Source organism: Barbus barbus, assembly GCF_936440315.1.
Source record: "Barbus barbus genome assembly, chromosome: 3".
NCBI classification, from domain to species: Eukaryota; Metazoa; Chordata; class Actinopteri; order Cypriniformes; family Cyprinidae; genus Barbus; species Barbus barbus.
The window spans coordinates 22,236,639-22,259,815 of NC_136731.1; the positions used below are offsets into that span (position 1 = coordinate 22,236,639).

General features: G+C 38.0%; 1 protein-coding gene across 3 annotated transcripts in view; it reads right to left on the reverse strand.

The window, feature by feature from the left end:
* The window catches only part of gcgra (glucagon receptor a), a 67,108-nt gene that overhangs the window by 17,999 nt on the left and 25,932 nt on the right, over positions 1–23,177 (reverse strand). The gene's annotated exons all lie outside the window — the stretch shown is intronic.

Genomic DNA, 23,177 nt, shown 5'->3' on the forward strand with positions numbered 1-23,177 from the left:
GAGGATACCACCGCAAAAGGTGATGAATGTTACGCCGTCCGCGGCGAAGCTGGTTCCGCCGCCTACTACGGCTCACCCCGAGCCGCTGACGGAGGGAAATCAGGTGCCGGTAGGAGTGCTGATAATAGATGAGGGAATGTCTTGGACTCCAGTGCCTGCTCCTCGCCAGTTCCCTCCAGTGCCTGCTCCTCGCCAGTGCCCTCTAGTGCCTGTTCCTCGCAAGTACTCTCCTGTTTCTCCACTGGTTCCGTCCAGCTCAACATCTCCCAAGCTCCCTAGAGAATTCACGCTTCCCGAACCCCGAGAATCCAGTTCTCAAGCCTCGGCCAGGAGTGCTGATCACGAATCCAGTTCATAAGCCACGGCCAGGAGTGCCGATCCCGAACCCCGAGAATCCAGTTCTCAAGTCACGGCCAGGAGTGCCGATCCCGAATCCCGAGAATCCAGTTCTCAAATCACGGCCAGGAGTGCCAATCCCGAACCCCGAGAATCTAGTTCTCAAACCACGGCTACGAGTACCGATCCCGAACCCCGAGAATCCAGTTCTCAAACCACGGCCATGGGTGCCGTTCCTGATCCACGGGGATCTGCGTTCTTGGAGCGCCACCAAGTGTCCGCGCTGCAAGAGCGCCCTCAAGTGTCCACGCTGCAAGAGCGCCCTCAAGTGTCCGCGCCTCCTGCATCTCCGCTGGTCCCGTCAAGCTCTCCTTCATCTCCGCTGGTTCTGTCCAGCTCCGCGCCTCCCGTGCGCCCTCAAGTCTCCGCGCTGAAAGAGCGCCCTCCTTCGTCTCCGCTGGTCCCGTCCAGCTCTCCTTCGTCTCTGCTGGTTCAGTCCAGCTCCGCGCCTCCCGTGCGCCCTCAAATGTCCGCGCTGCACGAGCGCCCCCAAGAGTCCGCGCTGCAAGAGCGCCCCCAAGAGTCCGCTCCTCCTGAGCCTCCCACAGAGCCCGCTCCTCCTGAGCCTCCCACAGAGCCCGCTCCTCCAGAGCCTCCCACAGAGCCCGCTCCTCCAGAGCCTCCCACAGAGCCCGCTCCTCCTGAGCCTCCCACAGAGCCCGCTCCTCCAGTGTGGCCCCTAGAGGGGAACATCCCCAAAACAATTGGGGGGGGGGGGGCATATAGTCTCTGCCGGTGTGGCCGGGCCTAGGGCCAAGGCCACAGAGCTCCCTGATCCGCCATGGCCATCCAAGCTCCCTGATCCACCATGGCCATCCAAGCTCCCTGATCCGCCATGGCCATCCAAGCTCTCTGATCCGCCATGGCCTCCCGTGTCTCCTGATCCGCCATGGCCTTCCATGTCCCCTGGTCTGCCATGGCCTTCCGTGTCTCCTGATCCGCCATGGCTTCCCGAGTCTCCTGATCCGCCATAGCCTCCCGTGTCTCCTGATCCGCCATGGCCTTCCGTGTCTCCTGATCCGCCATGGCTTCCCGAGTCTCCTGATCCGCCATGGCCTCCCGTGTCTCCTGATCCGCCATGGCCTTCCCTGTCTCCTGATCCACCATGGCCTTCCGTGTCTCCTGATCCACCATGGCTTCCTGAGTCTCCTGATCCGCCATGGCCTCCCGTGTCTCCTGATCTGCCATGGCCTTCCGTGTCTCCTGATCCACCATGGCTTCCCGAGTCTCCTGATCCGCCATGGCCTCCCGTGTCTCCTGATCCGCCATGACCTTCTGTGTCTCCTGATCCACCATGGCTTCCTGAGTCTCCTGATTCGCCTTGGTCTCCCGAGTCTCCTGATCCGCCCTGGAGGCTTCCCGAGTCTCCTCCCTGTCCTGGCCCTGTTCTAGCCTCCAGGGCGCCCACCCCCCCTCCCCGATGTTACTGTTACGGTGCGGGACGCACCTTCCGGGAGGGGGCGATATCTGTCACGGTTTGGTTTCTGTTTAGTTTCCTGTTTTGCCCATATTTGGTTTTTCCTGTCATTAGTTAATTATCTATCATCCTCATCACCTGTGTTTAATTATCTCGTTTGTTCCTTTGTCCCGATCCCTTTAAAGGTCCTCAGTTCTCCTCATGGGTTTGTCTGTTCTTAAGTTAAATGTCAAGTGTGAGTTGATGCCTTTAAATAAAGAATACTCCTTTTGTTTATTCCTTCATCTTGCGCTTTTTTACCACAACCACCCGACGCATAACACACGTTACATGTACTTACTATTATAATAACAATAAATTATGCAATAATTACATGGAAGTAACCTTAAGTTAAAACCTAATCCTAATCGAAAAGAAAGTACATGTAGTTACTTAATATTACTCAGTACTTAAATTTATGATTACACTGTAACAAGGACACCTTAAAATAAAGTGTAACTAAATTTTTTTTTTATGTTTTTGTTTCTCATGCTCACTAAGGCTGCATTTATTTGATCAAAAATACAGTAAAAAACAGTCATATTGTACAGTAATAATTTGCTGCTCAAGAAATATTTATTATTGTTGTTGTTGTTATTAATGTTTAAAAATTAAAAATGTAAAAAAAAAAAAATGTGCTGCTGCTTCATTCTTCCCCACCCCCTCCACAGGATTGTTTGATGAAAGAAACTTCAAATTTCAAACACCATTTATTTGAGGAAAAAAAAAGAGACCACTAATGTTTTTACTGTCTCCTTTAACTGGTCATAGATGAACTAAAATATTCCTATTAACTTCAAAAGACAAAAAGACAGACTTTCAAAAAGACAGCAGACAGCTTCATAAAAGTGATTTAATATTGACACATTGTTACTACATTGGTTTATACAGTTGTTTATGGATGCCAAGTAATGTCACAACTTTGAGCTTGAAGAAATCAAAAGCTATTTTAAAGTCTTTGTTCTGTAATTACAACTGTGATACATTTACGACAGTCAGTTCCACTCACTTTACTGTAGGGGCTCCAAAGTCCCAAAATTCACAAAACTACATACATTTGCTTTAAGTTACAAATATAAAAAAGTAAATATTTATGAAAAATCAAAGATGAACTACTAAAAATAGGCATTACATTATATTTTTGGCTGAATTTTAGGCAATGGATATATACAGTTAGCATAATCTAAAATACCTCGTAACATGACTGCATTTTGGTCACATTCCCCACCTCCCACTCCCAAAAAAAGACAGAGAACTGGAACAATGTTGTTTTTTTTCCCCCACTGATTAAAGCTGCAAACATCATGTTGAGTAATAATGCAAGCAGTGTGAGCCTCATTGGCTCCCTAAACTCATTTCACTGTTTGCTGAATGTGAGCAATCAGGATAGCATACAAGAATAAAGAATATTTGCAGTGCAGTTAAGACATGGACTACTGATCTACAGTATAAAAACAACACGCTCATTATCCCACTTTTCTGCAGAAGCCTCTGGGTAAAGGAAGGTCACAGACTGTTGACCATGTTGCTGTCTTTGCTCTGAGCTCTTGCTTGGGTGATGAAGCAGATATCAGAGGACAGGATACACTAACCCTTACAACACATCCAGCTCAATTACTCACATGGTGTAGAGAGAGATGTTAGAACAGAACATGACGGTAAAAGATATGCTCACAGTACAGATACAGACTAAATCCTCCAAAAAATGAACTTATTGTCATCATTTACTCACCCTCATGTCGTTCCAAACCTGTATGACTTTTTTGCTTCTGTGGAACATAAAAGAAGATATTCTGAAGAATGGTGGTAACCAAACAGTTTTGATGACCATTGACTTCCATGGATATAAAAAAACACTAAGACAGTTCTCAAAATATCTTTTAGGTTCCAAAGAAAAAGAAAGTCATACAGGTTTGGAACGACATGAGGGTGAGTAAATGTTGACAGAATTCCCTCTAATGCATCATAGACAAAATAACTTGTAGGATGTAGTCCCAGAATGCATTGCAGCAAGCTCAGTTTAAAAACTGGATGAATTCGGAATAATATTCTACCATACAACTGTTTGCCATTAAATATTCATTCTGGACTGAATGCAGAGGAAAAACATGTTGTTTTATAAGAAAAGACAGACAACTTTGTGACAGGTAGGATTCCATTTATGACACTTCTCATTCATTTCTATGGCATTTCTACCACAACTAGTGAATAATTATTGCACAACTTTAACACAAATTCAATTATGTCAAAGCTGTAATGTTATTGGTTATCAAAGTAACACATGATCCAAGTTGTTGAATACATGCAGGTTCTGTTTCGAGTAGGTTTCTGTCTGAGGTAAGCAGCAAGGAAGCTCACTAGGAACCGTGTGTTGGCATCCCAGAGTGTAGTAACAGTTACTCACCTGGATATCGATCCACATCCCACCCCTACTTCAGCCGTAGTCGGAGAACAGAACGAAATCTGAAACGTTTCTGCAAAAAAAAACCCTTTACCATGGAAACATTTTTGGCTAAAACGTTTCAAATTCCATTCTGTTCCAGTCTCTGGGCAGGCAAGTTAAATGACCTTTCAAATTCATTCAGCTTGTTGTGGTGAATACAAAAGACTAACAATCCAGTTGCTCCAGAAACGAATTAAACTTAAAACATGAGAACAATTTGACAGTTTAAAAAAATAATGATTTGTGATCTTTCATCACAATGTAACCATTAACATGCACATTCATGTCAGTGGCAGTTGCTATAGAAATTTAAATCACCTTTGCTCACAGAATGTTTTGCAACAATTTCATTTATTTAGATTTTTTAAATCATCACTAAATGCTAAGGAAGTAAAATGCTGTTTCATTTTGACTTGAAGCCAGATGAGTAGGACTATAGGATGGTGATCTAATGACTGACACTGCTGCAGAGGTTTCAGACTTTATAAGAGGTTTCAGAATGTTGTGCATTCATGATTGTTAAAAATAAAACAATTCCTATTGTATTATATTTTACAAAGAAATTTCACAGAAAAAAAAATGGATTTGAAACTATTCTCACTTAGAAAATGCTAGTAAATTTCACAAATAATTCAAAGTAATTGCAAGTAATACATTGAATTAAACATGAAATTTTAAAGTAGAAAGACTGATTTTTTGTTGTTGCTGTTGTAATTCATACTCCAATAATCTTTTTTTTTACCCCCCCCCCATTGCATGCTATCTGAATGAAACTGCTATCTGGTCTTGCATCCTAAGTGAGATGTAGTGCAGGAGGAAAAAAGAAAGCATCCTTTTGATGGTTCATTTTGACAAACAGCTTTTTTTCTTTATGTCTAAAATAATAATAATAATAATAATAATAATAATAATAAACAAACTTCATTTTATTGTATTATTTACTTAATTTTTTATTGATTAGTATTTACTTAATTTTTTATTGTATTAGGTTTATGATACAAGAATATGTAGGTTAAAAATCTATAAACTATATTTTTTATTATTTAATTTTTTTTACAGTTTTCATAGAGATTTTTGTTTGTTTGTTTTTGTGGTTGGATCAGTGAAAATGTTTGCAGGGCGAGTAAAATATACAGGTTGTACGACGATGCTCGTGTTGATCCCTGCAGTCAGACTTGCTTTCACAAATCTTTTAGTTATTCTGCATTTCTCTCTGGAGGACCAGTTCAGTTCACACTCGTGTGGTGCTTTCATTTTTCATCATGTATTTACTTTAAATGCAACATTTATAAAACTGAATTGGAGAAATGGATTACTATTAGTATCTCTCACCCAAATCTGAATGTTAAGATCTTGCCAGATTTGGAACTGATTGCTGGGCTACATAATTTAGAAATCATTTCCATCCATCTCCAGGACACAAGCACAAAGAGGTATACAGTAATCTTGTAAACCCTGACCAATGCATAGAACAAAAACAAAAAACAGTCTGCTGAGTCATAATTTACTTTAATTCAATTTTTCAGATGACCTTACATTTGGAGAAAGCCAAATGCCTGTCTTAAACCCACAAACTATGTTATAAACCTTGAGGGATGAGCTGTAATTTTACCAAATGAGAGGTAATTTTACCAAAATAAAATTGTGTACACCATGTTCAATATTTAAATATTTTCAGCAAATAAATATGTTTACTTAAATTTAGAATTTTTTTTCGCCATCATACTGGCCACCACACACCATGCTCACTGCACACTAAAGCCACAGATCACAGAAAGGCATTATGTGGCACTTCAGTGTAAATCTAATGTTCTTGTCGTCTGCAGAAATCCATCAGAATGATTAGTTAGGTATGTGTGGCCCAGTCAAAACTCTTCCAGTGAGAGGAGGTCAATAAAGCCAGACACACAGAAAGAGAAATACCGTATGGACAGTAGGTTGTGCTGCCAGTATTTTCATTAACCAAACCAACTGGCTAAGAATGTCAAGGTTAGGCAGGACTATAGTAAGTAAACTAAATTAAACACTAATTCAACACTAACAGAATATTATTAGTTTTAAAAATATGTAAATAGTCAGAATTAGAAAATTCTACTATCCTATTACCGATGATAGAATTTTGGGTGATCAAACTCACTTATATATATATATATATGAAAGCTCTCAGATTTGATAAAAAATGTCTTACTTTGTGTTCTGAAGATGAACGAAGGTCTTATGGGTTTGGAACGACATGAGGGTGAGTAGTTAATGACATTTTTTGGGTGAACTGTCCTTTTAATGTTTGTATTTAGGAAAATAAAAATGTGATTAAGTATAATTTGAGTGAAAACGGTCAATTTAGCTGTTCAAAAAGGTTTAGCTTTTAGCAGTTTAGCTGTTTGACGAGTGAAGCAACAAACCACATATCCATTTTGTTGCGAGCTGTTTAAGCAAATTAAAATTCAGCCAGTGGGTCAGGAAAGTTTATGTGCACCAGAGGCACTTTAAAAATTCAAGTCAAAATTGACCCCCCCCCCCCCCACTGTTGCCTCAGACAGCGCTAACACTGTGTGACAGTTTCAACACCTGAGACCTCGCCTCAAGCACATGCTGGAATGCTATTAGAAGGAAGTTGGGGAATATTGCCCAGGAATAGCACTTGAGTCCTATTAGCCTAATCTCGCTTAACAAGAAAAAACTGACAAAGGGATATATTCGAGCCTACCTAAAGCTGCAACTTTAGCCATCTCTCAAATCACATATTTAAACCAATCTCTGCCAGCAATGGCTAAAAAAGTAACTGGCACAGATGCGGTTGTAGCTTATTAAACAAACCCAAAGGCCACACATAAAATTTGGTGTGAAAAGTGCAAAATAATGACTAGTGGCTTAGAGGCTGTAGGTAATGAGATACTGTACAAAGACAAAACACACAGTTAGCTTTATGCTAGCAGCCCACAGGGCTTTATTTCCACTTCAGCTGTTCATTCACGTAACATCTGTCAGCATGCACATCTCCGTAAGCTCTGAAGTTGTTAGCATTTAAAAATGAAATTTAATAAATTTATAGTTTACTGGTTAACATGAATGACAAAAGCTAATTTGTTTAGCAGTAGTAGCTATTCAAGGAAATGTAACGCTAGTTAAGAAATATTAATACAATTTAGAAACAAGCATTTTACCAGTTTAATAAAAGTCTATAAAAAGTTAGTGTATAATAGTATAATAATAGTCATAGCAACACTGATGTAAGTAACAGGTATAACATGAACACAATAATATGAAGCGTGACTAATATGAAGTGGTCTCTGTAACTGTGCTCCAATAATCATTCAATATTGCCATTTTAGTGACAATTTTTATTCCCAGTTTTCATTGTTCAATACAATCTAAATTCAATAGAGAATGTAATTACAGAGTTGTCTATGATTGTCTCTTACAGTTTTTCTCGATTGCTAACACACAATTCACCATTTTCTCACAACTATAAACACAATCTCAAAATTACACACCAACCTGTGCAAACTTCAAACTTCCAGGTTTAAATCAAATAGTTTAGTCAAAAACGTTATCTTTTGTCAGACTCAAACTTTGGCCTCAGATGATACACCTGTCAAATACTCAGACCACTTGTTTAGAGAACACTATTTGATATCAATTCAAAACACTGTTACAAAAACCTCATTTTGGGAAACAGGAATAATTTTGCTAGTCAATGACTGTTACAGTACATGGCATAAATAAAGGGGTGCAGATACAGTAAAATTCAGCAATAAACTTTAAGAAAAGTTTACTTTCATTACACAACTGTAAAAAGATCTTACAGTAGATAAAAAGCACTAGAAAAGAAAAATTCAAAGACCAAACAACTGAATATACAGTTAAACACACACTGGAATATACTGTCAGTTACTGTAAATAAATAAATTCATTCATTCATTCATTCAGCATCCTCTGCCAATTTGCATTACAGTATTGGTAGTATCCTTATTTGTTATAGCAGTTTCTTAGTCTTCTGATAAAAGACTTCTCTGCCTCCTCTAGACAGTCGTCTCTCAGTTCTGCAAAAATAGAATACATGTAAGGACTACTTGGCTACAAATCAATTCAACAGTAATGAGTTTGAGGGTGTACAACATGTGCTACAGTATTTACTGTACATAGAATAATGAAATTTCTCTCATCTGAAGTACTGCTGCTATGTACTGTAACTATATTGTATGTGTCAGTAGTATTGAAACCCTGTAGATGAGCCTGTAGACCAACTTCCCTCATGGTCAGTCCATGCAGAAGAACATGGTCAACCATAGTGCTTTGTATTTCATCAGGAACAAATGGCCTTTGACCTCATCCCCTTCATTTTTATTTTCCCCTCCAATTCCTCTTTGTCTCCCACTACCAGGATTCATTTTCCAAAACACATAATCACTTGTGCTCCTGTGCATATCATCCTGAGATTCTGACCTGTGTGTCATCAGTTTTGCTACTGAATGTTCATACATGGATAAATGTGTACTGTTTGAGTTAATTTTTTGATGCTTGAGTTAATTATATTGTGTGTTTGTGTTTTCTGAATGAGAACATGGTTAAACCTGTGCAAAATGATGGTGTTTTTGTGTAGAGTTTTGCAGAAAACACTGAGCAAATTGGAATGTGTGCAAACAGGTGAAATGTGTTAAAAGTTTTGAGAAACATGTCTTTGTTTTGATAACTGTATGAATGGTTTGGAAAAATTAATCAGTTATAGTGTGTTAGCAATCAAGAAAAACTGTAAGCGAAAAACCGGCAACGTATCGAGCATACACTCATAATTTACAAGTGCCACAAAACAACCATTGACTATTTGTATTTAAAGGCTCCCTTGTATTCTGCCATTTTGCAAAATGGGAACACTGACTTTCATGAAAAGGAAAACAAACCTCTCTGACTAAAGCATACAAATACAGGGCTACTCTCATGCCTCTCTGAAGAGCCCAGTGAGATTGGATGAACACACGTGCATAATTACAGCCATGCCATTTTGGTGAGATCTGGGTTTCGTGACCCAAACCTGAGCAAATTCATTAGTGGAATATTTAATACCACAGCAGCAGTCAAATGGTCTGAGATCTGGCATTTATACATGGACTAATACGTAATAAGTTTTACATGTGCACCGATACCTCTTTCCCAGTGAAATGAGGCTGAAATCTCTGTAGCTGATGTTTTTCATTTATTTTAGGAGTATCTCACAGTCTTACTGTTTTTTAAACCCAAAATTGCAACGGTCGATATCAACGAAGAAGAAAAGTCTGAATTGTGAGATATAAACTCATAATTACAAGTAAAAAGTTGCAGTCATAAAAAAGTTTTTTTATTTTTAGTGGGGGAAAAAACGAAATTGCGAGATGTAAACTATAAAAATATTACATAATAAATTGCAACTGCTTTTTACATTTTTTTTATTCTGTAACAGAAATGGGCTTCCAAATATTACTACATACAGTAACCTGTACACAAACTTTTTTAAGCCATGAACATGAACATTGTTAATGTAACATATTTCTGAGTAAAATGATTGGACATCTATCAGGAATTACTTAGATTGTGAATAATAAGTAATGAATACTTTACCAAAAAGGCAAGCGGTATTTGTGATGTCAATTTTTTAAATGTAACTTTTGGGGGGAAAAGTATGCTCTTTTTGTAAACATTTTGTAAACATTGTAAATGTATAATTAAATAGTTCCATAAGTATATTAGCATGCAGACAATAACAGCTAGCCAGACAGTGTGTCCCCAAAACGCTGTCCCACTATGTCCTTTTACCTCATTTAACTGGGGTAAGAGAACAAGTGCAGTTCCCAGAGCTCCTCTTTCCCACTGAGACGTGACAGTTGGGGGCTTATGATTTGATTAGAAGCTCACAGAGGGCTCAGAGATACCAATGTCATGAACCAGCACGTTGGCGCAGTTGTATGCCAGTGAGTAACGCGGTAGGAAATGTCTGAGAGTGACAGTGCCGCACACCGCTGTCACATCACACCCCACATGCTGTCACTTCATCGAGGTTCAGATTAATGTCACTGCATCTTTGTCTGTGTCAGCAGTGATACTCATGGATTACCGCTGACACCATCTACTCTACCACGCCATTTCTATCAATACCAAGTCTGATATGCCACAGATGAGACTGAATGGCTTTTTTCCAAAACCAACTGAGCTGACTTACTGTCTGCTGTATACAAAGGCAACATCCTACATAAAGTAACTGATTTGGAAAACACTGTAGCAATTCTGTTTGTCACAAAAGTATCCCTTGCTTTCACATAAATATAGGATAAAATAGTAAATTTTTAATACGACTGAACAATTTGTATTGATGTTATTGGATGAGTTGTGCTTCATCCACCATATTGGATAGGGTGACCATACACCCTCTCTTTTTCTAGGAAAAAGAGGATGTATGGTAACCCTAATATTGGATAAATTCATATGATACAGTTTATGATAAATATAAATATGTTTCAAAGACTATTTTGTTTAACGTTGATTCTAGTAGCTGCATAGGTCTGATTTTATTGGATCTTAGTGCAGCTTTTGAGAAAACTGATCATGCCGTTCTTACTGATCAATGTGGTATTCATGGTGTGTTTTTAAGACGGTCTATTCAAGTTTTACATGAAAGAACATTCTCAGTGAGAACTGTCTGTTTTACATAATCCTCTGCAAATATTAAAAGTGGCATCCCACAAGGATCTATACTGGAACCATTTTTATTTACTTTATTTATACTAGCCCTCAGTTAAATTTTTCAAAAACACAACTGAGTGTTCACAGGGCGTTATATGCACATTTTTGGCCAAAAGAACAAAAGAAGGTATTTGACTTTTGGAAAACCCTTTTGCTTCATGAGTGCGGTAATGGTGCCTTAAATGCTTCCAATGTAGGAAACACACTAGGCTTTGGAAAAGAGATTGATTTATAATCTTCATTCATCCACTTTCTTCTACTACTGTATGTCATGCTGCGTCTTTACAGATCTCTGATTATGTAGTGGACAAGCGGGGTATGATTGCTTCACGCTGAAACAACTTCAGCTATGAAAAGCATGCCTTGCCCAGAAAACACAAAAAAATGGAAATGAATATTCATATGATACGTTGCTTTTGTTAGCTTGAGCATCATTTGCAAACATATTTACAATAGAAGTCAGCACTGTAATACGCCTACACAACTGCTTTAACTTGAAAATAAAGCTCAAGCTAAAGCGGTTGTGAAGGCGGATTACAATGTCGATTTCTGTTGTAAAAATAAAGGGGTTTTCAAAACCACTAGCGCCAAGAATGATGCCTCAAATCATGCAGGTTGTTGAGAAGAGGTAATGTTACTTTTATAAATGGTATGACTGATGATTTTTGAAAATCTGTGAATATCATAGAGATTTGACTGTTAACGTTTTAGCCAATAAGCCCAAGAACAACATTGCAACATGCTAAATCCTCCACCCTGGCAGTAGAGCAGCAGGTATTACACCAATAAACACCATTTATTTTACTAATGCAGAAAATATAAAAATCTAGTTATTCCTCTATGATTAACCTGATTAAAAAGTCTGTACTCTCAGGTCTCTAAAGGAAAAGAATTAGTCAGGAATGATTGAATGATACACTTTAGCATATGTTTAAAAAGAGAACATGGAAATAAAATTGTTAACTGAATGTAATGTTTCTGACATACAAAAAAAATATTATAATTTGTTATAAAATATAAATTTAAAGGGGTCATATGATGCAATTTCAAATTTTCCTTTCACTTTGGAGTGTTACAAGCTGTTCATGCATAGATAAGATCCCTGAAGTTGCAAAGACTAAAGTCTCAAAACCAAAGAGATATTCTTTATAAAGTTAAGACTCGACCACGCCCACCTAAAATGGCTCACTCAAACACGCCCCCACATGTCTGTGTCACGGTGTGGGGAGATTTGCAAAACACCGCCCAAATGTATACGCAAAGAAAGGGGGCGGAACTATTACCCTCACTGTAGAATTGTTGCTGTCGCCGGTTCCATGTCCTGGAGACCCTGTGTGTTTCGTTGTGAAAGCGAAAGTACTTTGTTTGGGCTTCCAAAAGAGGACACAACAAGAAATCAGTGGTTAAGTTGTATTTACAACACTGTTCCAGAACAGTTCAACCCAAATATTAGAGTGTGTGCAGTGCATTTTATGGAAGACTATTTCCTGAACCTGGGAGTAGCGTACCAGCTATGCTTAAACACCATTTCTATAAAGTGGGGCAATTCCAACTTTGCAAGGACAGTTTGGTGCTTCTGACTCATAGCCTGTAAGTACGTTTTCTTATTGAAAGAATTTGCCACTGATGATTCAAACGTGAGTTTTGACCAGTGTAGAGTAGTACTTGTTGTTTGTCGTTTCTCCGATCACAAATGCAGACATGGTAATGTTTATGCGGCATGATGTAACGCGACACGTAAAAAGACAGTATAAGTCATTATAATCAGTAATTATGCCCCCACTGGATGCAACAAATGCCTCGTTTATAATGGGTTTTATGTTGTTTTTGTGTCGTTGCACTGGGGCACAGCATCACAATACGGTGAGGGGTGTAACATTTCCATCTCACGCTTGAGGCCAATCAGAGCATGCTTTGCTTCTCAGAATGATGAGCTTTGTAAAAAATCTACGCATTTCAGAAAGGTGGAGCATAGAGGAGCAACAATAATGTACAGTATGAGGAAAATAATGTGTTTATTGAACCTTAAACCGCATAAACACATTGCATTACACCAAATACACAAAATAATATTCTTTTTAGCAACGTCATATGACCCCTTTAATATCAAATAACAATATATATACTGTACAATCAACCCATATGTTCTCAGCACATCAAGGCAAGGCAAGGCAAGGCAAGTTTTTTTTATATAGCACATTTCATACACAGTGGTAATTCAAAGTGCTTTACATAAAAGAAAGTGAAATAGACATTAAAAATCAATAAAAACATGGAAATAAAAATAATAAAAACAAGGAATTTTAAAATGATATAGAATTGATTTAAAATAAATTTAAAGAAAATTATTATACATAAAATTCATTGCAGTCAGTTCGGACATATAGCACAGTGCTCATTCAACAAATGCACAGTTAAACAGATGAGTTAAATGTGGCTAATGTTTTAGCACATCTGATCTCTTCTGGAAGCTTGTTCCAACTGCGGGCCGCATAATAGCTAAAAGCAGACTCCCCTTGTTTTGTGTGAACCCTTGGTATTTCTAACTGACTCGATCCTAATGATCTGAGTGGTCTGTTCAGTTTATATTCAGTGAGCATATCAGCAATATATTTAGGTCCTGGGCCATTGAGTGACTTATAAACAAGTAAAAGTACTTTAAAATCAATCCTAAATGTACAAACCCGATTCCAAAAAAGTTGGGACACTGTACAAATTACGAATAAAAAAGGAATGCAATAATTTACAAATCTCATAAACTTATATTTTATTCACAATAGAATATAGATAACATATCAAATTTTGAAAGTGAGACATTTTGAAATGTCATGCCAAATATTGGCTCATTTTGGATTTCATGAGAGCTACACATTCCAAAAAAGTTGGGACAGGTAGCAATAAGAGGCCGGAAAAGTTAAATGTACATATAAGGAACAGCTGGAGGACCAATTTGCAACTTATTAGGTCAATTGGCAACATGATTGGGTATAAAAAGAGCCTCTCAGAGTGGCAGTGTCTCTCAGAAGTCAAGATGGCAAGAGGATCACCAATTCCCCCAATGCTGCAGCGAAAAATAGTGGAGCAATATCAGAAAGGAGTTTCTCAGAGAAAAATTGCAAAGAGTTTGAAGTTATCATCATCTACAGTGCATAATATCATCTAAAGATTCAGAGAATCTGGAACAATCTCTGTGTGTAAGGGTCAAGGCCGGAAAACCATACTGGATGCCCGTGATCTTTGGGCCCTTAGACGGCACTGCATCACATACAGGAATGCTACTGTAATGGAAATCACAACATGGGCTCAGGAATACTTCCAGAAAACATTGTCGGTGAACACAATCCACCGTGCCATTCTCCGTTGCCGGCTAAAACTCTATAGGTCAAAAAAGAAGCCATATCTAAACATGATCCAGAAGCGCAGGCGTTTTCTCTGGGCCAAGGCTTATTTAAAATGGACTGTGGCAAAGTGGAAAACTGTTCTGTGGTCAGACGAATCAAAATTTAAAGTTCTTTTTGGAAAATTGGGACGCCATGTCATCCGGACTAAAGAGGACAAGGACAACCCAAGTTGTTATCAGCGCTCAGTTCAGAAGCCTGCATCTCTGATGGTATGGGGTTGCATGAGTGCGTGTGGCATGGGCAGCTTACACATCTGGAAAGGCACCATCAATGCTGAAAGGTATATCCAAGTCCTAGAACAACATATGCTCCCATCCAGACGTTGTCTCTTTCAGGGAAGACCTTGCATTTTTCAACATGACAATGCCAGACCACATACTGCATCAATTACAACATCATGGCTGCGTAGAAGGAGGATCCGGGTACTGAAATGGCCAGCCTGCAGTCCAGATCTTTCACCCATAGAAAACATTTGGCGCATCATAAAGAGGAAGATGCGACAAAGAAGACCTAAGACAGTTGAGCAACTAGAAGCCTGTATTAGACAAGAATGGGACAACATTCAGATTCCTAAACTTGAGCAACTTGTCTCCTCAGTCCCCAGACGTTTGCAGACTGTTATAAAAAGAAGAGGGGATGCCACACAGTGGTAAACATGGCCTTGTCCCAACTTATTTTAGATGTGTTGATGCCATGAAATTTTAAATAAACTTATTTTTCCCTTAAAATGATACATTTTCTCAGTTTAAACATTTGATATGTCATCTATGTTGTATTCTGAATAAAATATTGAAATTTGAAACTTCCACATCATTGCATTCTGTTTTTATTCACAATTTGTACAGTGTCCCAACTTTTTTGGAATCGGGTTTGTAACTGGAAGCCAGTGTAAGGACCTGAGGACTGGTGTGATATGCTCAGATTTTCTGGTTCTAGTCAGAATCCTGGCAGCAGCATTCTGGATGAGCTGCAGTTGTCTAATGGTCTTCTTGGGAAGGCCGGTGAGGAGACCATTACAGTAATCCACCCTGCTGGTGATAAATGCATGCACAAGTTTCTCCAAGTCTTGACTGGAAACAAAACATCTAATTCTTGCAATGTTTTTGAGATGATAGTATGCTGATTTAGTTACTGCTTTGACATGACTACTGAAACTAAGGTCTGTCTCCAGAATCACCCCAAGATTTCTGACTTGATTTTTAGTTGTTTGACCCCTAGAGTCAAGGTATGCATTCACCTTGAGAACTTCATCTTTGTTTCCAAATGAAATAACTTCAGTTTTCTCCTTGTTTAACTGAAGAAAGTTCTGGCACATCCAACTGTTAATTTCATCAATGCATTGGCAGAGGGAGTCAATGGAGCTGTAGTCATTTGGAGATAAGGCTAGGTAAATCTGGGTATCATCAGCATAGCTGTGATAGGCAATTTGGTTCTTCCTCATTATCTGACTTAGTGGGAGCATATACAGGCTGAACAAAGAGCGGTGCAAGAATTGAGCCTTGTGGGACTCCACATGTCATGGCCATCCACTTAGACTTATGCTCTCCTATACTCACATAATAACCTCTCCCTTCTAAGTATGACCTGAACCACTTGAGTGCCATCCCAGAAAGCCCGACCCAGTTTTCCAGTCTCTCTAGAAGTATGTTATGATCGACAGTGTCAAACGCAGCACTAAGATCTAGTAGTACCAGCACTGATATTTTGCCAGAATCAGAATTGAAGAGAATATCATTTATTATCTTAATGAGTGCTGTCTCTGTGCTGTGATGTGCTCGGAAACCAGATTGAAAATTGTCCAGGTATCCATTTGAGTTTAAGTAGTTGTTCAGCTAATTAAAAACTACCTTTTCAATAATCTTACCTATGAAAGGAAGATTTGATATGGTCTATAGTTGCTCAACATGGTGTTATCAAGATTGCGCTTTTTCAGAAAGGGCTTAACAACTGCAGTTTTAAGGGAATTTGGAAAAGTCCCAGAAAGAAGTGAGGCGTTCACCACTTCTAAGAGATCAGCTTCTAAACAGTTAAGCACATTTTTGAGAAAGGATGTGGGAAGTGTGTCAAGATAGCAGGTTGAAGATTTAAGGTGCTGTACTATTTCTTCCAAAATTTTGTTATCAATTTTTTTATAAACACACATAGTCACTTCTTTTTGAAATTGCGGTCGAATCTGTGTGACCTCTGCATAACTTGAGGATGTGCCAATCTCCTTTCTGATATTATTGATCTTCTCAGAAAAGAAGGAAGTAAACTCATTGCATTTGCTGTCGGAGAGCATTTCACTGGGAATCTGACTTGGGGGGGTTTGTCAGTCTCTCAACAGTCGCAAAAAGAGTGCGAGTGTTGTTTAAGTTACTTTAACTTTTACTAAGTTAAAGTCTGTCTAGCTGTGGCTAGTTCCACATTGAAAGCACGAAGGCTGTCTTTATAGATGCTATAGTGAATTTCGAGTTTCGTCTTCTGCCATATCCGCTCAGCTTTTCTGCATTGCCTTTACATGCTATAAACTGCTGTTGATTTTCCCCAAAGTGATTTTTGTCTACAAGTCTTCTTGCTGACCTTTATCGGAGCAATATCATCAATAACATTCTTAACTTTTGAGTTAAATGACTCCAGGAGAAGATCAACAGGGCCTGCAGAAATGGTTGGTGTTAATGATATTGCCTTCATAAATAGCGCACTAGTGTTCTCGTTAATGCATCTCTTTCTGATAGAGACAGATCTAGATTCAGTGGTGACTGAGATCAATATATCAAAGAAAATACAGAAGTGATCAGATAGTGCTACATCCTTAATTACAATGGATGAGATGTTTAGACCTCTACTAATGAGTAAATCTAGAGTGTGTCCACGATTGTGTGTGGGTCCGTGCACATGCGGACTCAGGTCAAAAGTGTTTAAAACAGTTATAATTTCTTTTGTAGTTTTGATTTCTGCATTATCTATGTGAATATTAAAATCCCCTGCAATAGCAAAACAGTCAAACTCTGAGGAAATCATTGATAACAGTTCAGTGAACTCATCAACAAAGGCTGGAGAATATTTTGGAGGCCTGTAAATAATGATAAACAGGGTGCGTGGAGCACCTTTCAGCACAATACCTAGGTATTCAAAAGACAAATACTGACCAAATGACATTTGCTTGCACTGATAAACATCTTTAAACAGAGCAGCTACACCTCCACCTCTCCTAACAGTCCTGCAGACACTTATAAAATTAAAGTTAGGAGGGGCTGTTTCATTGAGGACTGTTGCACTGCAGCTGTCTTCTAACCATGTTTCATTTAAAAACATAAAATCCAGGTTGTTTGTGGTTATTAAATCATTGATCAGAAATGATTTATTTTTAAGTGAGCGAATGTTTAAAAATGCTAACTTGATGGAATTACATTTTGTCTCTACAGCAATCTTAGATTGATGCATTATAGGCCGCAGGTTAGATGGGTCAGCCGTACGGCTTGAGAAGGCCTTAGACTTTCTATCGCGTGATAAAACAGAAATAGAGGCTACAAGCAATTATTTAAAATGTACTTCAAGGTAAAACTTTTAGTATGACATTAAAGTGCACTTTTTTTTGAAAAAGTGTATTTAAGTCTGTTAAAAAAGTTGTGAAAGTGTACTCTATTTAAGTGAGTTCTCAGAAATCTCAGAAAGGATGGAACTATAAGCCTCTGCACTTTGTAGAGAACATTATTTTCTCCAAAGATCAGACCCAGGTACTATATAAAGCTATTCTCCGGGATAAAGACTTAGAACTCTTCCTAAGGTTTTCAATCACTGCACCTGAACAACAACCAATTTACCGGGTGAGTGAACTTGCTTATAGATACAAGCACTGTGTGTGTGTGTGTGTGTGTGTGTGTTTGTGGCTTGGGTTTTGACAACAATGGAAGGACTAAAATGGCTTAGTAAAACCTGAAACCATCTACATGGTTGAGAGCAGCCAGCAGTTAACATACAAATAATATCTTAATGAAAATGTACAATGCAAAAAGCCACTTTGAAGGTTACTTTTAGGAGTATGTGATAAAACAATAGAAGTCAATGTAAAGTTCTCACCATGACAGAAACACAAACGTGTGTATTTGTTACGGTGATATGAGCAGACTGGAGGATTATTGTGACTGGTTGGTTGGCCTTAACCTCAGAACCTATAAGGCATCATTCTTGCATATCCTAAAATAGTACTATCAACACTGTAATCCACATCGACAGCCCTGTGAACTCACTGACAACATGCATTGTCTGAATACAGTCTGAAGGCATGACATGAATGTGGGTTTTGGAGGACAGAGGAAACACCACTAAAAACCCCATGAAACTGCTTTCCTGTGCTGACATAAGTCATCAATATTTCTGTAGTTTACATACTGTGTACACACATAATGTAAACTGAAGATGTACATAAACATAAACTGAAAAATTCAAGCGCAGCTTCACCTAATTAATAATTACTTTGTTTAGTTATATAATTTGAATAAGAGAACAACACCAAGGGTAATATCAAAAATGGTTTTGTTCATTACATCATAGATTGGATTTTTTTTTCAGAAACGGGCAGACTAAAAAGCACCACAGAAATGCACAGTGAACGATAGAAATGGCAAAACAAAAATTAAATAATCAAAATTTTGAACAATTATGAGTAACATTAGGCTACATAAATATGATATTATGAGTAACATTAGGCAACAAATCTTGATGGCTGTCAGATGAGCCATCAGGCGCTGTGCTGACCATCAGACTCTCCATCACTCATGGTATTTAGTGCTTCTTATACCCTTTCAGCATCCATAAATCGCCTTATTTTACTCATTTTGACTTTATTTATGAAACTGATAACCGCTAATTCAGTGAGTGAATGTGTTGCCTAGCAATGTACAATGTTAAAACATAAGCGGCAAGAAAATGACAGCGAAAATACTGGCATTATACAGCGGGTAAATTTGACCCGCGTGGCGCTTATACGTATAAATGCCCCGTTTTTTGATCTGGTTTTATCTACACAATTTTTAACAACAGGAGATTGTAAATCACACAATTTTAGTAAAAGTCAATGACTGGGAGACTTGAATGTTTCATTGAAAATTTGTTATGTACATTTGATAAACAGCAACGGGTAAAATTTACCCCGTGGCGGTTCTAGTGTTAAAGGAGTCCTATTATGCTTTTTCACTTTTTGAATTTTAGTCAGTGTGTATGTAGTGTGTATGTTTGGGCATAAAAAGATCTACAAAGTTACAAATCTCAAAGTCCACTCCAAAGGGAGATATATTTCGTTTTTATAAAAAATCCCTTTTCAAAAACTACAGCGAATGGCTCATTTGGACTACAGCGCTGTCTTCCGGTGTTTGTGATATCACAAAGCGGCCCACTAGAATATCATATATCCCGCCTATGGAAATTCGAATGGTTGGTGGGTGGGGAGTACGCTTGGTTGGACACTGCACGTTTCAAAATCAAAACCCGGTGCGGGTGTTTTTATATCACTGTATTTCTGAAGGAAACTGACTGTCTTCAGAAAAATTGGATATCATTTTCATTTCATCTTGCATGCAATGTCTGATAAAGCAGCGTTTGTGAACGGAGCTCTGCTTTGTGTACAGCATTACACAAAGCATTACTCCCACTCAAACAGCACCTCCTGCTGACAGAGAACGAATCTGCATATATACAGTGGGGATCGAAAGTTTGGGAACCCCTTGCAGAATCTGTGAAAATGTGGATAATTTTACCAAAATAAGAGAGATCATACAAAATGCATGTTATTTTTTATTTAGTACTGTCCTGAGTAAGATATTTTCCATAAAAGATGTTTACATATAGTCCACAAGACAAAAAAATAGCTGAAATTATTAAAATAACCACATTCAAAAGTTTGGGAACCCTTGGTTCTTAATACTGTGTGTGGTTACCTGGATGATCTATGACTGTTTTTTTGTTTTGTGATGGTTGTTCATGAGTCCCTTGTTTGTTCTGAACAGTTAAACTGAGCACTGTTCTTCAGAAAAATCCTCCAGGTCCTGCAGAATCTTCAGTTTTCCAGCATCTTTTGCATATTTTAACCCTTTCCAGCAGTGACTGTATGATTTTGAGATCCACCTTTTCATGCTGAGGATGATTGAGGGACTCAAACACAACAATTAAAAAAGGTTCAAAGATTCACTGATGCTCCTGAAGGAAACACGATGCATTAAGAGCCGGGGGGTGAAAACTTTTTGAATTTGAAGATCAAGGTAAATTGTACTTCATTTGTCTTCCAGGAAACATGCAAGTATCTTCTGTCGCGTCAGAAGGGCAGTACTAAATGGAAAAATATGATATTTCAACAAAATAAAAAAAATTTGGACATCTTCATCCTGTTCAAAAGTTTTCACCCCCCGGCTCTTAATGCATCGTGTTTCCTTCAGGAGCATCAGTGACTGTTTGAACCTTTTTTAATTGTTGTGTTTGAGTCCCTCAATCATCCTCAGTGTGAAAAGGTGGATCTCAAAATCATACAGTTACTGCTGGAAAGGGTTAAAATATGCAAAAGATGCTGGAAAACTGAAGATTCTGCAGGACATGGAGGATTTTTCTGAAGAACAGAGCTCAGTTGAACTGTTCAGAACAAACAAGGGACTCATGAACAACCATCACAAAACAAAAAAACAGTCGTAGATCATCCAGGTAACCACACACAGTATTAAGAACCAAGGGTTCCCAAACTTTTGAATGCGGTTATTTTAATAATTTCAGCTATTTTTTTGTCTCGTGGACTATATGTAAACATCTTTTATGGAAAATATCTTACTCAGGACAGTACTAAATAAAAAATAACATGCATTTTGTATGATCTCTCTTATTTTGGTAAAATTATCCACATTTTCACAGATTCTGCAAGGGGTTCCCAAACTTTCGCATGCCACTGTATGCCGCCACAAATATTATAAGTCTGTGGGACTATGGTATAAATAAATTCAACTGTATAAGAGTTTCACTGCAATTCATGTTATAATGTTAGGACTAAAGAACAATAAGCATAATACATATTACCGTTGCACTTATCTGTACATAGTAAAGACAGTTATTTTAAGCGGTTGTTGACATCCTATCTAAAACGAGATTTAGCCACAAAAAAACAACAACAATAACGTTACCACTTTAATATGTCTTGCAATATCCGTGTGTGCAAAGGCTCTGTGCGATCCTCTTGCTCAATATTCTCAGGGTCTGAATTTAAATGGCAATACTGCCAAACTTGCTGTTTTGGTAAGGGTTTTTGGCAGTATTGAAACACCGTCTAAGCTGTTTGCCAATCACAACACACTTGGACGGCTAACCAATCACAACACATTTTGTTTTTCGGAAGGCGGGCCTTCATCAAACCCGGAACCAGAGCTGGGTAGTAACTGATTACATGTAATCTGGATTACGTAATCAGATTCCAAAAATTAAGTACTTGTAATCAGAGTAAATTACATTTTAAAATACTCATAATCAGACTACAGTTACTTTTTTATGGATTACATGATTACATATTATTCACACAATAGCAATAAATTATTCATAAATCATTGATTCCCCCTAATTTCTCTTTTTCATCTTTTAAATTTTCCTTTCTAAAATAGCCTACTGATTATATACTTATTATATATATGTATAAATAGTCCAGTCTTGCGGACATTCATACAAAGATTAGTCATTAGTCAGGTGGCGACTGTATTTGACCACTGGATTTACAAAAATCATTTCTAATTAAATAACTAATTAAAATGTACATATTCACGTTATTTCTTAGTTACATGTAATGCAGGCATTCCAAAACTTTTTGTCATCTAAACCTTATTCACCAAATATATTTGCTTTAAGTACCCCTGAGATTTTAAAATAAATATTTCAATAATTAAGTATCACATTTGCATGTTCACGGTTTCTTTGATTAATGATCACATGGCATGCAGGTAAATAAAAATATTTAATCTTTTTTAGTAAGTGTTTTATTTAAAACAAAGACTATAGAAACACAAAGACTGTTCACTCCTATACTTATGAATGGGAGAAACTGCAACACGCAATATGGAGGAATAGTCCCACCTTCGAAATGAAAGAGCCAAATTTCCCATAGAAACCTGACTAGACTAACCAATGCATATGCACAGCTTAAGCAGGTTATGATTCTGCATGCTCATTGCCTGGTCTAGCCTGAAAAATAAACTTTTTAAACGCTATTTGAGCATAAGAAACAACATTCATGGGGCAATTAATTTCAGATTTTTGTTGCTGATTTGACATAATGTGAGTTCAGCGAGCAGTTTTTGAGATTTCAGGATTCCCCTGTTCATTAAGATTGTATTGTATGAGCTGACTGGAGGCGTTGCAAATATGGCCGCCAAGTGAAGAGACTTTCCTCAAAAGGGAGTTAAAATAAATAAAAAAAAAATTAATAAAAAAAGGGAGTTTGTTTTAAAATTATTTATTTTAATTTTATTTTTTATGATTTAATTAATTGTCAGCTTTTCATTAAACTCACAACCCCCCTGCAGTTCCTTTACGAACCCTAGTTTGGGAAACTGTAATACAATGTTTAATGCACTTCATGTTGTAAATTACAATGAAGGGAACAAGTTTTCTTACTCTTTGCATTTTTTACATCATTATGGTACAAGATAATGCTATTTAAATCAATGTGATAAACGAGTTAAATCAAAAGTAATCTAAAAGTAATCTGATTATATTACCTAAAATGTGTAATGTAACAGATTACGCTACTGACTACAATTTT